Source organism: Lipotes vexillifer, unplaced genomic scaffold (genome assembly GCF_000442215.2).
Source record: "Lipotes vexillifer unplaced genomic scaffold, Lipotes_vexillifer_v1.1 scaffold554, whole genome shotgun sequence".
NCBI lineage: Eukaryota > Metazoa > Chordata > Mammalia > Artiodactyla > Lipotidae > Lipotes > Lipotes vexillifer.
The window spans coordinates 727,064-742,266 of record NW_006794635.1 but is presented as its reverse complement, the minus strand read 5'-3'; the positions used below and the strand labels follow the sequence as shown (position 1 = coordinate 742,266).

Below are 15,203 nucleotides of genomic sequence, written 5' to 3'. Positions count from 1 at the left end.
TCCTAACCCCAACTTAAATAATATTTGAAACTTCCTAGTTAGGCAGTGAAGGGGAAAAAAACGTCACCTATAACAGATGGCTCTACTATATGCCATTTAATCAAAGAACCAACTGTCCTTTAAAGCTTGGTTTTCAAAATTGATCTATATATTTAAAAGATAAGTAGCAGGAGAAATAATAGCCCAGGGAAACAATACAATCCATTTTTTTTTAAAACTGTCTTCATTCACTTTATTTTTCTCATAGAAAATTAAGTGGTGGTTACAGCTAGAGCCTGGGTCCTCTGCACGAAAACTCTGGTGTGGATCTTTACAGGATGGTCGATGAATTCCTGATACGGAGACTTGGTGAACACCATCTCTTTCCAGAGATCAGGAGTGAGATAACTGTAGGTCTTGGAAATGGCACCAAAAGTGGTCATGGCGAAGTTGCCCAGGATGGCAGTGCAGCCCCTGGCAGATGTGTAGCAGTTGTCAATTCCAGCCGTCATCAGTAGCTTCTTGGGCACAGGGGCTGAGATGATTCCACTGTCCCTGGGGGCAGGGATGAGGCACACCAGCATAGAACCAGTGGCCAGTCACCTTGCAAGGGGCGGTATGGGGCTTGCCAATATTGTTGCCCCAGTATACTTGCCGCACGGGGACGATGGAGAGCTTGGCCAGAATGATGGCCCCACTGATAGGAATGGCTACCTCCTTAGAACACTTGACACCAAACCAACATGTCCGTTGTAATCCCTGATGGTGACAAATGCCTTGAACCTGGTCCGCTGGCCAGCACTTGTCTGCTTTTGCAGAGACATGAGCTTCGAAACCTCATCCTTGAGGGACACCCTCAAGAAAATGTCAATGATCTCAGATTCCTTGATGGGCAGAGAGAAGAGATAGATCTCCTCCAGGGACTTGATCTTCATGTCCTTGACCAGGCGGCCTAGCTTGGTGACCGGGAGCCACTTCTTGTCCTTGGCCTTGCCTCTCTGAGCTCTGTGGCCTCAGCCCTGGCCCCGACCACAGCCCGGGCCCTGGCTCCGGACATCGCTGCCGAAGCCTCTGTGGAAGCCACCACGGCCTCCCATTCCAGGGCCCCCGGGGCCTCTGGGCCCTCACACAGCACTGGCATCATCCGCCATTTGGTGCTTTTACAGAAAAGGTTTTGGTAAAAAGTGTCTTCATGTGAGAATTGCATATTAGATGGAGATCAAACATGAAAGAAAAAGAGGCAGAAGAAAATATTGTAAGAGATAATATTCTTAGTTCCACTTCAGTGGACTTGGTGAATAAACAACTGTGGGGGTTGAGTCAAGATGGCAGACTAGGAGGACATGGAATTCGCATCTCCTCACAACGAGGGCACCTACCAGGCACTGGTGGGGGAGCACGGACACCTAAGGGGACGGGAGGAACCCCCAGTGACCGGGTAGGACATGAGGGGAGTGAAGGGGGAGGAGAAGTGGAGGTGGGACGGGACTGGCACCCCTCAGGGACGGCTGGGGGAGGGGAAGGGATCCCACGCCCAAAGGGGGAAATTGGGGGGCCACTGGGAGGGCAGAGGATCAAAAGGGAGCTTGGCCAGGTTTCCCCTGCCCACTTGGGCCCCCAGGAACCTGCTGAGATCCCAGGCCTGATCCTCTGCCCACCTAGGCCCCCTCTAGCTGCGCAGGTCCTGGGGGAGTGGGAGGGAGGGAAGGGGGAGCAAAAGTAAAGGGCGGACCTCTGGAACCAGCACCCCTGAGGGGTGCCTGGGGGAGGGGAGAAGTTCCTACACCCAGTGGGACCCACCCATGGTTAGGGGTCCAGCAGCGATGCAGGAGACCCTGGGGGACACGGTGGGGAGGGACGCGAAGGAACGGAAGGGAACGTGGCCAGTGCTTTCCCCGTCCACTTAGGCATGGGGGAGCCTGTTGGGCTCTCAGGCCTAATCCTCTGCCCTCAGAGCCTCCCTCCTGCTGCACAGAGCCCAAGCGCCACCCCTGCACTCCCACCCAGGGCCACACCTCTACACTTGGAGACCCCCTCCAACGCACTGGGCCTAAACACCACCCACACCCCCTCACTCAGGGCGTTACCTCCAAACTCAAGAACTCCACACTCCAGAGGCCCTCCTTTTGAGGTGCTACCTCGCCCCTTCTATGCAGGTCCTAAGCAGAGGCCCTGCCCATGCTTGAACATCGCCCTGCCTCGGCCCCGCCTCATGCTCAAACGTCACCCCCACCCCCTACCTGCCTAGGTCCCGCCCCACCCTAAACCCTGCCCCTGCCTAAGTTCCACCCCTCACCTAAACTCTTCCCCCATAGCCAAGCCTATTTTTTTCTTTTTTCCTCTTTTAGATTGGGGTTCTGTTTTACCTTGTTTATTCACTGTTGTTGATTCTTTTATATTTTTATTTTTCCTAATAAATCTTTTATTTTTCTATTTTTATTTTATTCTTTATACCTTGTTCTTGTTCTGTCCTTTTGGCTTGTTCGCGCCGCCCCCCCCCCCGCCGCCCTTTTTTTTCTTTTCTTTTTTCTGTTGAGGTTTTATTTTACCTTGTTGTAGTTGTTTCAATTATAGTTGTATTGTTCCTAATATATTTTTTATCTTTCTTTTTTTTTTAATTTATTTATTTATTTTTGGCTGTGTTGGATCTTTGTTTCTGTGTGAGGGCTTTCTCTAATTGCAGCAAGCGGGGGCCACTCTTCATCATGGTGCACTGGCCTCTCACTATCACGCCTCTCTTGTTGTGGAGCACAGACTCCAGACGCGCAGGCTCAGTAGTTGTGGCTCATGGGCCTAGTTGCTCCGTGGCATGTGGGATCTTCCCAAACCAGGGCTCGAACCCATGTCCCCTGCATTAACAGGCAGATTATCAACCACTGCGCCACCAGGGAAGCCCCTATTTTTTATCTTTCTAATTTTATTTTGTTTTTTATTCTTTGATATTGTACTGCTCCTATTTTTCTTTCTTTCTTTCTTTTTTTTTTTTTCACTGTGCCACAAAGCTTGCGGGATCTTGGTTCCCAGGCTGGAGGTCAGCCCCAGGCTCCTGTCATGGGAACTCCGAATCCAAACCACTGGACTAAAAGAGAACCTCAGACGCCAGGGAATATCAATTGGAGTGAGGCCTCCTGGAGGTCCTCATCTCAGCACCAAGACCTTGCTCTGTCCGACTGCCTGCAAACACCAGTGCTGGACATCTCAGGCCAAACAACCAGCAAGACAGGAATACAGCACCACCCATCAAAAAAAAAAAAATGAAATAACAAAAAATGTGTTACAGACGAAGGAGCAAGGTAAAAACCTACAAGACTAAATAAATGAAGACGAAATAGGCAACCTACCTGAAAAAGAATTCAAAGTAATGATAGTAAAGATGATCCCAAATCTTGGAAACAGAATGGAGAAAATACAAGAAACATTTAACAAGGATCTAGAAGAACTAAGGAGCAAACAAACAGTGATGAACAACACAATTATTGAAATTAAAAATACTGTAGAAGGAGTCAATACCAGAATAACTGAGGCAGAAGAACGAATAAGTGACCTGGAAGATAAAATGGTGGAAATAACTGCCAGGGAGCAGAATAAAGAAAAAGGAATAAAAGAATTGAGGACAGTCTCAGAGACTTCTGGGACAACATTAAATGCACCAACATTTGAATTATAGGGGTCCCAGAAGAAGAAGAGAAAAAGAAAAGGACTGAGAAAATATTTGAAGATATTATAGTTGAAAACTTCCCTAACATGGGAAAGAAAATAGGCAAGTCCAAGAAGCACAGAGAGTACCATACAGGATAAACCCAAACTGAAACATGCCAAGACACATATTAATCAAACTATCAAAAATTAAATACAAAGAAAAAATATTAAAAGCAGCAAGGGAAAAGCAAGAAATAACATACAAGGGAATCCCCATAAGGTTAACAGCTGATTTTTCAGCAGAAACTCTGCAAGCCAGAAGGAAGTGGCAGGACATATTTAAAGTGATGAAAGGGAAAAACCTACAGCCAAGATTACTCTACCCAGCAAGGATCTCATTCAGATTCAAGGATCTCTTTCCAGATAAACAAAAGCTAAGAGAATTCACCAACAAACCAGCTTTACACCAAATGCTAAAGGAACTTCTCTAGGCAGGAAACACAAGAGAAGGAAAAGACCTACAAAAACAAGCCCAAACAATTAAGAAAATGGTAATAGAAACATACATATCGATAATTACCTTAAATGTAAATGGATTAAATGCTCCCACCAAAAGACACAGACTGGCTGGATGGATACAAAAACAAGACCCATATATATGCTGTCTACAAGAGACCCACTTCAGACCTAGGGACACATACAGACTGAAAGTGAGGGGATGGAAAAAGATATTCCATGCAAATGGGAATCAAAGAAAGCTGAGGGCTTCCCTGGTGGCGCAGTGGGTGAGAGTCCGCCTGCCGATGCAGGGGACATGGGTTCGTGCCCTGGTCCAGGAAGATCCCACATGCCGCGGAGCGGCTGGGTCCGTGAGCCATGGCTGCTGAGCCTGCGTGTCCAGAGACTGTGCTCCACAACAGGAGAGGCCACAACAGTGAGAGGCCTGCGTACAGCAAAAAAAAAAAGAAAGCTGAAGTAGCAATTCTCATATCAGACAAAATAGACTTTAAAATAAAGACTATTACCAGAGACAAAGAAGGAAACTACATAATGATCTAAGGATCAATCCAAGAAGAAGATATAACAATTGTAATTATTTATACACCCAACAAAGGAGCACCTCAATACATAAGGCAAATGCTAATAGCCATAAAAGGGGAAATCGACAGTGACACAATAATAGTAGAGGACTTTAACACCCCACTTTCACCAATGGACAGATCATCCAAAATGAAAATAAATAAGGGAACACAGGCTTTAAATTACACATTAAACAAAATGGACTTAATTGATATTTATAGGACATTCCATCCAAAAACAACAGAATACACTTTCTTCTCAAGTGCTCATGGAACATTCTCCAGGATAGACCATATCTTGGGTCACAAATCAAGCCTTGGTAAATTTAAGAAAATTGAAATCATATCAAGTATCTTTTCCAACCACAATGTTATGAGACTAGATGTCAATTACAGGAAAAAAACTGTAAAAAATACAAACACATGGAGGCTAAACAGTATGCTACTAAATAACCAAGAGATCACTGAAGAAATCAAAGAGGAAATCAAAAAATACCTAGAAACAAATGACAATGAAAACATGACAGCCCAAAACCTATGGGATGCAGCAAAAGCAGTTCTAAGAGGGAAGTTTATAGCAATAGAATCCTACCTCAAGAAACAAGAAATATCTCAAATAAACAACCTAAACTTACACCTAAAGCTATTAGAGAAAGAAGAACAAAAAAAAAAACCCAAGGTAGCAAAAGGATAGAAATCATAAAGATCAGATCAGAAATAAATGAAAAAGAAATGAAGAAAACAATACCAAAGATCAATAAAACTAAAAGCTGGTTCTTTGAGAACATAAACAAAATTGATAAACCTTTAGCCAGACTCATCAAGAAAAAGAGGGAGAAGACTCAAATCAATAAAATTAGAAATGAAAAAGAAGAAGTTACAACACACTGAAGAAATACAAAGCATCCTAAGAGACTACTATAAGCAACTCTATGCCAATAAAATGGTAAACCTGGAAGAAATGGACCAATTCTTAAAAAGGTATGACCTTCCAAGACTGAACCAGGAAGAAATAGAAAATATGAACAGACCTATCACAAGTAATGAAATTGAAACTGTGATTAAAATTTCCAATTAGCAAAAGCCCAGGACCAGATGGCTTCACAGGCGAATTCTATCAAACATTTAGAGAAGAGCTAACACCTATCCTTCTCAAACTCTTCCAAAATATAGCAGAGGGAGGAACACTCCAAAACACATTTTACAAGGCCACCATCACGCTGATACCAAAACCAAACAAAGATGTCACAAAAAAAGAAAACTACAGGCCAATATCTCTGATGAACATAGATGCAAAAATCCTCAACAAAATGCTAGCAAACAGAATCCAACAGCACATTAAACAGATCATACACCATGATCAAATGGGGTTTATCCCAGGAATGCAAGGATTTTTCAGTATATGCAAATCAATCAATGTGATACACCATATTAACAAATTCAAAGTTAAAAACCGTATGATAATCTCAGTAGATGCAGAAAAAGCTTTTGGCAAAATTCAACACCCATTTATAATAAAAACTCTCCAGAAAGTAGGCATAGAGGGAACCTACCTGAACATAATAAAGACCATATATGACAAACCCACAGCCAACATCATTCTCAGTGGTGAAAAACTGAAACCATTTCCTCTAAGATCAGGAACAAGACAAGGTTCCCCACTCTCACCACTATTATTCAACCTAGTTTTGGAAGTTTTAGCCACAGCAATCAGAGAAGAAAAAGAAATAAAAGGCATCCAAATGGGAAAAGGAGTAAAACTGTCATGGTTTGCAGATGACATGATACTATACATAGTGAATCCTAAAGATGTTACCAGAGAACTACTAGAGCTAATCAGTGAATTTTGTAAAGTAGCAGAACACAAAATTAAAGCACAGAAATCTCTGGCATTCCTATGCACTAATGATGAAAAATCTGAAAGAGGAATTAAGGAAACACTCCCATTTACCACTGCAACAAAAAGTGTAAAATACCTAGGCATAAGACCTACCAAAGGAGACAAAAGACCTGTGTGCAGAAAACTGTAAGATGTAAGTAAAGATATAAAACTTTCTTGATGAAAGAAATTAAAGATGATACAAACAGATGGAGAGTTATACCATATTCTTGGTTTGGAAGAATCAACATTGTGAAAATGTCTGTACTACCCAAAGCAATCTACAGATTCAGTGTAATCCCTATCAAACTACCACTAGCATTTTTCACAGAACTAGAACAAAAAATTTCACAATTTGTATGGAAACACAAAAGACCCCAAATAGCCCAAGCAATCTTGAGAAAGAAAAATGGAGCTAGAGGAATAAGGCTCCCAGACTTCACACTATACTACAGAGCTACAGTAATCAAGACAGTATGGTACTGTCACAAAAACAGATCAGTGGAACAGGATAGAAAGCCCAGATATAAAGCCATGCACCTATGGTCACCTTATCTTTGATAAAGGAGGCAAGAATATACAATGGAGAAAAGACAGCCTCTTCAATAAGTGGTGCTGGGAAAACTGGACAGCTACATGTAAAAGAATGAAATTAGAACACTCCCTAACACATACACAAAAATAAACTCAAAATCGATTAAAGACCTATATGTAAGGTCAGACACTATCAAACTCTTAGAGTAAAACATAGGCAGAACACTCTATGACATAAATCACAGCAAGATCCTTTCTGACCCACCTCCTAGAGAAATGGAAATAAAAACAAAAATAAGCAAATGGGACCTAATGAAATTTAAAAGCTTTTGCACATCAAAGGAAACCATAAACAAGACTAAAAGACAACCAATGGGAGAAAATATTTGTAAACGAAGCAACTGACAGGATTAATCTCCAAAATATACAAGCCACTCGTGCAGCTCAATATCAAAAAAACAAACAACCCAATCCAAAAATGGGCAGAAGACCTAAATAGACATTTCTCCAAAGAAGATATACAGATTGCCAACAAACACATGAAAATATGCTCAACATGACTAATCATTAGGGAAATGCAAATCAAAACTACAATGAGGTATCACCTCACACCTGTCAGAATGGCCATCATCAAAAAATCTACAAACAATAAATGCTGGCGGGAGTTGGAGAAAAGGGAACCCTCTTGCACTGTTGGTGGGAATGTAAATTGATACAGCCACTATGGAGAACAGTATGGAGGATCCTTAAAAAACTAAAAATAGAACCATATGACCCATTAATCCCACTACTGGGCATATACCCTGAGAAAACTATAATTCGGAAAGAGACATGCACTGCAATGTTCGTTTCAGCACTATTTACAATAGCCAGGACATGGAAGCAACCAATGTGTCCATCAACAGGTGAATGGATAAAGAAGATGTGGCACATATATACAATGGAATATTACTCAGCCATAAAAAGAAGTGAAATTGAGTTATTTGTAGTGAGGTGGATGGACCTAGAGTCTATCATACAGAGTGAAGTAATTCCGAAAGAGAAAAGCAAATACCATATGTAATCACATATATATGGAATCTTAAAAAAAAAGAAATGGTTCTGAAGAACCTAGGGGCCAGACAGGAATAAAGACACAGACGTAGAGAATGGATATGAGGACAAGGGGAGCGGGAAGGGTAAGCTGAGACGAAGTGAGAGAGTAACATTGACATATATACACTACCAAATGTAAAACAGATAGCTAGTGGGAAGCAGCCACATAGCACAGGGAGTTAAGCTCTGTGTTTTGAGACCACCTAGAGGGGTGGGATAAGTAGGGTGGGAGGGAGACACAGGAGGGAGGTGCTATGGTGTATACGTATGCATGTAGCTGATTCACTTTGTTCTACAGCAGAAACTAACACACCGTTGTAAAGCAATTATACTCCAATAAAGATGTTTAAAATATGAAAAAGAAACAATTGTGAATTCTCTTGAAACATCTCATGCCTCAAGCCATTGTGAAGGACTTGCACTACTCCTTTTGCAAAAAGGGAGAATTAAGTTAGATTCTCAAAGCTTCACCAATCTTGCCTCACATACAGTTCCTTGATTACAGATTTAAACACTTCTAAAATTCAGGGTAAACATTCTCACCCACTTAGAAAAAAAACATCAGAATGAAATTTCACATGCAAAACATTAGCTTGAAACTCACATAGTAAAGTGTGTATGAGGAGAGAATATTCTAATGACTAAGGTGAGGAATACAGTCAAGGTGGTGCCTTTATCCTTAAGGAAATGAAGAAATATGATAAATGAGGATGAAAAAACAGATATCATTTATAAAACTGTGAATCATTTGCTTTGATTTTCCGTGAATCAAGTAACTAAAAATATAGACTACTGTTATCCAGGCACTGGATGTCTTTGAATCTTTGGAGGAAAATTGACATTAAAAATAACAGGATAAACTATTGATATGTTTTTCTACTCAGTTTTTCAGCTAATGTATCAGATAGGTGTTGTTAAAAATGTCTCTCAAACAACTAATTATAATAATGATAAGTTTAACACACCAAGCCAAGGTTAATATTCCTCGTTCCATATGGAAACAGATATTTTTCCAGAATTACAGCAAATAGGCTGGACTGAGTCAATGTTTCTCAAACTGGAATTTACAGATGTATTCTCAAGGGAATACACAAGTTCTATTGTTACTGAAAGTGGAGATCTGGCTGCTCGCTGCTCTAAAGCCAGTAAAGAGGCAAGTTGGTGGAAAGGAAAGTTTGCTTTATTTTGGATGCTAGCAACCGGGGCTGTGCAGGGAGGGGGGAGGGCTGTCCAAAGGCTGAATTCCTTTGACTCCTGTCCAAAGGCTGACTTCCCCACACTGACAATCAGTGGGCAAGAGCCTTTATCGGCGGAGGGAGGGGCTACATGCAGAAACAGCACAGTCGGCTTTGACAGTCATCTTGAAATTGATCATGTGGTAGTCTGATCACATCATCTTGTTTTAAGTACAGTTAATCTTCAATTCCAGGGTCCGTTCCCATTTCTTTGAGGCCAGTTCTCAGAATTGTGGCAGCTTATGTCACAGCTACAGGCTGATCATCATGTATCAATAGTTCTTCCACCTGGTGGGGTTTCGGTATCTACAAGACAGCTCACAGGACACGGCTCAGAATATTCTCTATAGCCCTTGAGGAGGAACCAAAGATCCTTGACTTTGCTTAATGACTGAAGTATTATTATTTTGTCCTGTTTGACTGCTTTCCTTTGCTTCTGCATTTTCTCACTTCTCTGATTAAACATATTCTTTGGCTAAAATTTTTCTACAGACAAAAGGCAGACGGAGGACATGGTGGGGTCGGGGGAAGGGCCATAGGGTCCTGCTCCGTTTCACTATGAGAAAGTTAACATTGTCTTTCAGTTTTAGTGATGATGTTTTTTAAAAAGTATATTTTGAGTTATCTGGATAACTATCTCATTACCAAGACTGCCCTATAATTTAATACTTGCATTTGTGTTTGCCCTTACCAACCTGTGATGCCCAAGGATCACCTGTAATCATGGTATTTATCTTACACATATGTTGGATAACAAGTGTGACCACCATTCTGTTGGCGTATTCTAACATGAAAATGACTACATTTGCTTTTGTTTACCATTGGTAGATAAAAATATTTTTCTCCTTTACAATTTAAAGACATTTTTATAAAATAAGACTTTATTTCCTTAATTTACTTACTAAATTGAAATTGATTTAATATTATAAAAACAATGTAGTAAAGCAGAATTATGTGTTCCTTGCCACAGGCTAATGAGAATAAAATAGATATAAAAGTAATAGATAAATGATTCAGGTTATACCAAGGTAAGTTACATGGTACCCCAGTGGCACTGGGAAATGAAGTGTTTAGAGTGGTCTGAATAGAGAATAGAGGTGCTAGAGTTCAAGTATCACAAAGCAGATTGAACACACTGAACTAAAAACAAAACAAACAAACAACAACAAAAAAGAAATAATATCGTGGCAGTCAGAGTCAAACGCACTTTGCCAACAAACATATTGCTTACATGTATCAATCGTTAGGATAAATGCAGCAACCAAAACTCAGAGAATTTTTTTTGGTTGAAAGAAACTTTCTAAATCTCCGATATTGGAATATACCATAAATTTACAGGTCTATTCAATAGATTGGTGCTTTCATATGAATTCTTTTTTTTTTTGGCCGTGCCTTGTGGCTTGCAGGATCTTAGTTCCCTGACCAGGGATTGAACCCAGGCCTGCAGCAGTGAAAGCGCAAGTCCTAACTACTGGATCACCAAGGAATTTCCTGAATTCATTTTCTAAAAGGCAAAATCAATATCAATAATAACAAGGACCCCAATGATGATCCACTATGTTGAAGATCAAAAGAATCCAATCCACAGCTGACATATAAAACCCAAACATTTTTATATTTTTTATTAAATTCAATGTTATAAATTTTGTTTTAGCAAAATAGCATGTCACACTAAATTGATAATTAGTCCTTGCCTTGGTTTTATAAATGTATGTATTTAACTATTACCATAATACAGTTTAAGTCAACACTGAAAGCCCAAAGAATTTTGCCTCTGTAGGAGTCCCGTGCTTTAATACAGTTTGAGAAACCCTGAACAGATAATATCTAAAATGTTTTCCAGCTATACTTTTCTACATCTCTGACCTTTTATCATCACATGGACCGCATTGCCAGCCTAGTATCTTGCACAAGCATGCTGATGGTGACCATAAGCTAAAAAGGGAACGAGGCTGAAAAACATCAATCTGTCATCACCACTGAGATACTATCACAAAGAAATTGAGGCTGGGACACTCAGGTCACTTTTAGAAAAGAGAATGTGCATACATACTGGATGACATCTAATTCATCTACTTCATTCAAAATGTATTTTCCTAAAAAGAGCTATTTTATAAATAAAAATAAACAAAAAGCATTTCCCTAAAATGAGACTGAGTAGAAATTAATGAATACAGCCTGTTCATAATTCCAAACAGTTTACCAAAGACCCACCATTGAAAAAAACAATAATTGTCCAGATCTATCTTATCTAAAATTTTCAGGGAGCACAAGAAAGTGACAGGCAGCATTCAGGTCTTGCTGGGCATGATTGCTCATGCCAGCGCTATTCTTTTCTTGCTATCATAGCTAGCAGTCTATTTAAATGAAATTCACGTTGCCAGTACTTATAAGCTGATCCTCTTTGACTGAGGAGAGTTGAAATTTGTATTGCTTATTGCTTGTGTCTCAATGTATGACTATCTTTGGTGATTCCTATTAGTTTTTTTAAATTTTTGACTCCTATTAATGCCAGTAAATAAATAAACTTATCAAGTTTTTAGTGGTGAGGAAGCACTTGCAGGAAGCTCCTGTCCTATTGAAGTTAAATGGAAACATTGTATAGAGAAAGAGATATTTACTAGCAACGTGACTGAATTCAGGGTGAATTGGCTTGTTTGCAACTTCTAGATTTTAGTAAACAAAAACAAAAAACAAAAGCTTTGTGAACTTTTTTTTTTTTTTTTTTTTTTTGCGGTACACGGGCCTCTCACTGTCGTGGCCTCTCCCGTTGCGGAGCACAGGCTCCAGACACACAGGCTCAGCGGCCATGGCTCACGGGCCCAGCCACTCTGCGGCATGTGGGATCCTCCCAGACCGGGGCACGAATCCGTGTCCCCTGAATCGGCAGGTGGACTTTCAACCACTGCACCACCAGGGAAGCCCCAAGCTTTTTGAACTTTTGAGGCTGGGTTTGCTGTCTGGCTGTGTGCTGAGGATAAGAAGCACTAAATACAGAAACAAATGAAAAGGAAAACAGACCTAGGTTCTACAACCATCTTAGTCTTAGTTTCCTCTACAACAAAGTGAGGTTCTCTGTTTCTCCAGAGGGGATTTTGAGAAAATTATAATACATGATATATATGAAATATCTGCTACAAAGCACTCAATATAAGTTATCTTTATTTTTGATACGATTATTATTACTATAATAATTGTTATGATTATTATTAACATAATACCTGGCACTGAGTCATCCATGAATAAATTTTAATTCTCATCCCTTTGACTCCAGGTATAAGAATCCCTCTTTTGAAATTTAGTACGTGGCACCCAGTAGGTTCAAAGGTGAGCTGAGGCATTTCTAACCCTTCCCCCCATCCCTTCTGCCTAACCTGGACCCACTCAGTGCAAGTTAAACTCATATTGTCTAGAAATATCAGTTCCCCTAAAAGTCCTTGAAGGCCTTGTGTCTCCCCCTCCACTCATCCTCCTCCCTGCATGAAGATTAATATAATTAAATTTGCATAACTCTTTACAGTTATGCAAACTCTTCACAAAATTTCCAAACTTTTACTCTTTAAAAAGTACATCCACTTGGGCTTCCCTGGTGGCGCAGTGGTTGAGAGTCCGCCTGCCAATGCAGGGGACGCGGGTTCGTGCCCCGGTCCGGGAGGATCCCACATGCCGCAGAGCGGCTGGGCCCGTGAACCATGGCCGCTGAGCCTGCGGGTCCGGAGCCTGTGCTCCGCAACGGGAGAGGCCGCAACAGTGAGAGGCCCGCGTACCGCAAAAAACAAACAAAAAAAGTACATCCACCTACATTATTACATTTAATTCTTATAATATCTCTGTTATTTTTGTCTCCATTTCACAGATGAGACAATTAAGGCTCAAAGAAATTAGTAACTTAATAAAATAACAATAGATAACATTTGTTTCAGGCACTGTGCCAAGTACTTTATACTCATGACTCAGCACATCCTCAAAACAAGTCTAGCGGTGGGGTAGGCACAATTCTGGGATGGCCAGCAAGAGCCCTGGCCCTGCCCTTCTCTCCCATCCCTTGTGCATACCCTGTACAATCCTTGCTACTGTGAATCTGGTAGTTTTCTCACTGAGGTGACTAAAAGCAGAGCTGATAACGTCTTTTCATAAGTAGCTGTTGCCCTAGCCCTTTCCTCTGGTCCCCCTCCCATCACCTCAAAACCTAAAAACTGAAGAATTCACAATTGGCACAGGCCATCTAGAAGACGCCCCGATGGGCTGGTGCCTGTGCCTCTTCTGTCATGAAATGTTTTTGATATTAACCCTGACTAGAAAGACTCACTGACTGTCCCTGATGTCCACTGGTGTCGTTTGCATGAAGTGTATCTTTTGCGTTTATCTCAGTAAAACGTGACTTGTATATGGTTCACAGGCCAGCAGGCTCATATTTGCCAGGCCTCTCTGGGATTACAGCAGGCACGTGACTAGGTGACTGTAAGTGTCAGAACGCGGCAGGCTGAGTTTAATGCCCTGGCTTTTGACAGAGCACCTTACTGTTTTCAGACAAGCGGGCTTCCGATTTTTATGTTTCTCCCCATGATGTCAAACTGTTGTCTGCCGTTCCTTGTGAAGGTTAGTGTCATACAGCAGAGGGAATGACAGGTTCAACCTGTAGTGACACTTTTCCAGGCTGGGCTAAACATGAACTGCTAGCAGAATTGAAAACAGCAATTCAGGACAGAGTAATACATTACATACTCCACACATAGCTAAGAACTAGGAAATAAACAAAAAAGTGACTGAGCAGCCAATATCCATATATCATCGATCGTCTGCTATAGCTTATGCACTTTCTCAGAGAAGAGGCTCCTTCTCTTTTCTGGATCCACTTACTCTTATGCAAAACTCTAGCAAGTGTAAGATCTAAATTCTTAAGCCCTCAACAGGTTAGAAGCAGGAGAAAGGCTGACACACTAAATTCCACAGGAATAGCAGTCAGCAGATTGATATCATGAGAAGAAGCATAAAAATCAGAAGCACAGTTGTCTGAAAACATTTACTCTAAAGGCAGAAAACGCACATCTCAATAGCCCCTGTGACATCATTAAATTAGGACAAAGAAGAATTCCTTAATTTATTCATTTATATACTTAAGAATAGTCATTCAACATCTAGTATGTGTTAGGAGGTACAGCCATGAGACACAGCCATGAATGAGACAAAGTTCCTTCATCAGGAAGGTTTCATCTAAGTGAGGACACATAGCATTTTAATACAATACAGTTGATTGCAATAGAATGATAAAGGCAAAGAATGCTATAGCGTCACAGAGGAAGGGCACAGAACCTAGTAGACGAAGCTCACGAGAAGCTTTCCAGAGAAACTGGGGTCTACACCAGGGCCTGAGGGATAAGTAGGAGTTAGCAGGGAAAGTGGAGGCTTGAGGGAGAATATTCCAAGCATCGAGAATCGAGAATCATATGTGCAAAGGTCCAGAGTTAAATAATAGCCCCGGGCCAGCTTTGTGGGCATGCGACCTGTCCACAGGTCCCTATGCTCAGAAGCCATCCCACACACACCAGACTTGTATAATATTCTGCTCTCATTGTCTTGAAATTCCAAATGATTTTATCTTTGAACCTGTGTTTTTGTAAGTGAAGTCCAGTAGGACAGTGGAGCACGTGTGTGAGCAAAGGAGATACTCACAGCCCGTACCACCACCACCCCTAGCTGCTGTCTTTGCCTATAGCATTCATCTGACACACAGAATTCCAGCTGATCCACCATATGTGAAAG

General features: G+C 41.1%; 1 pseudogene; it reads right to left on the bottom strand.

Moving 5' to 3' along the window:
- Nucleotides 1–251: 251 nt before the first annotated feature.
- LOC103073268 (40S ribosomal protein S2 pseudogene) lies at nt 252–1,130 on the bottom strand (annotated as a pseudogene).
- Between the last annotated feature and the right edge of the window lie 14,073 nt (nt 1,131–15,203).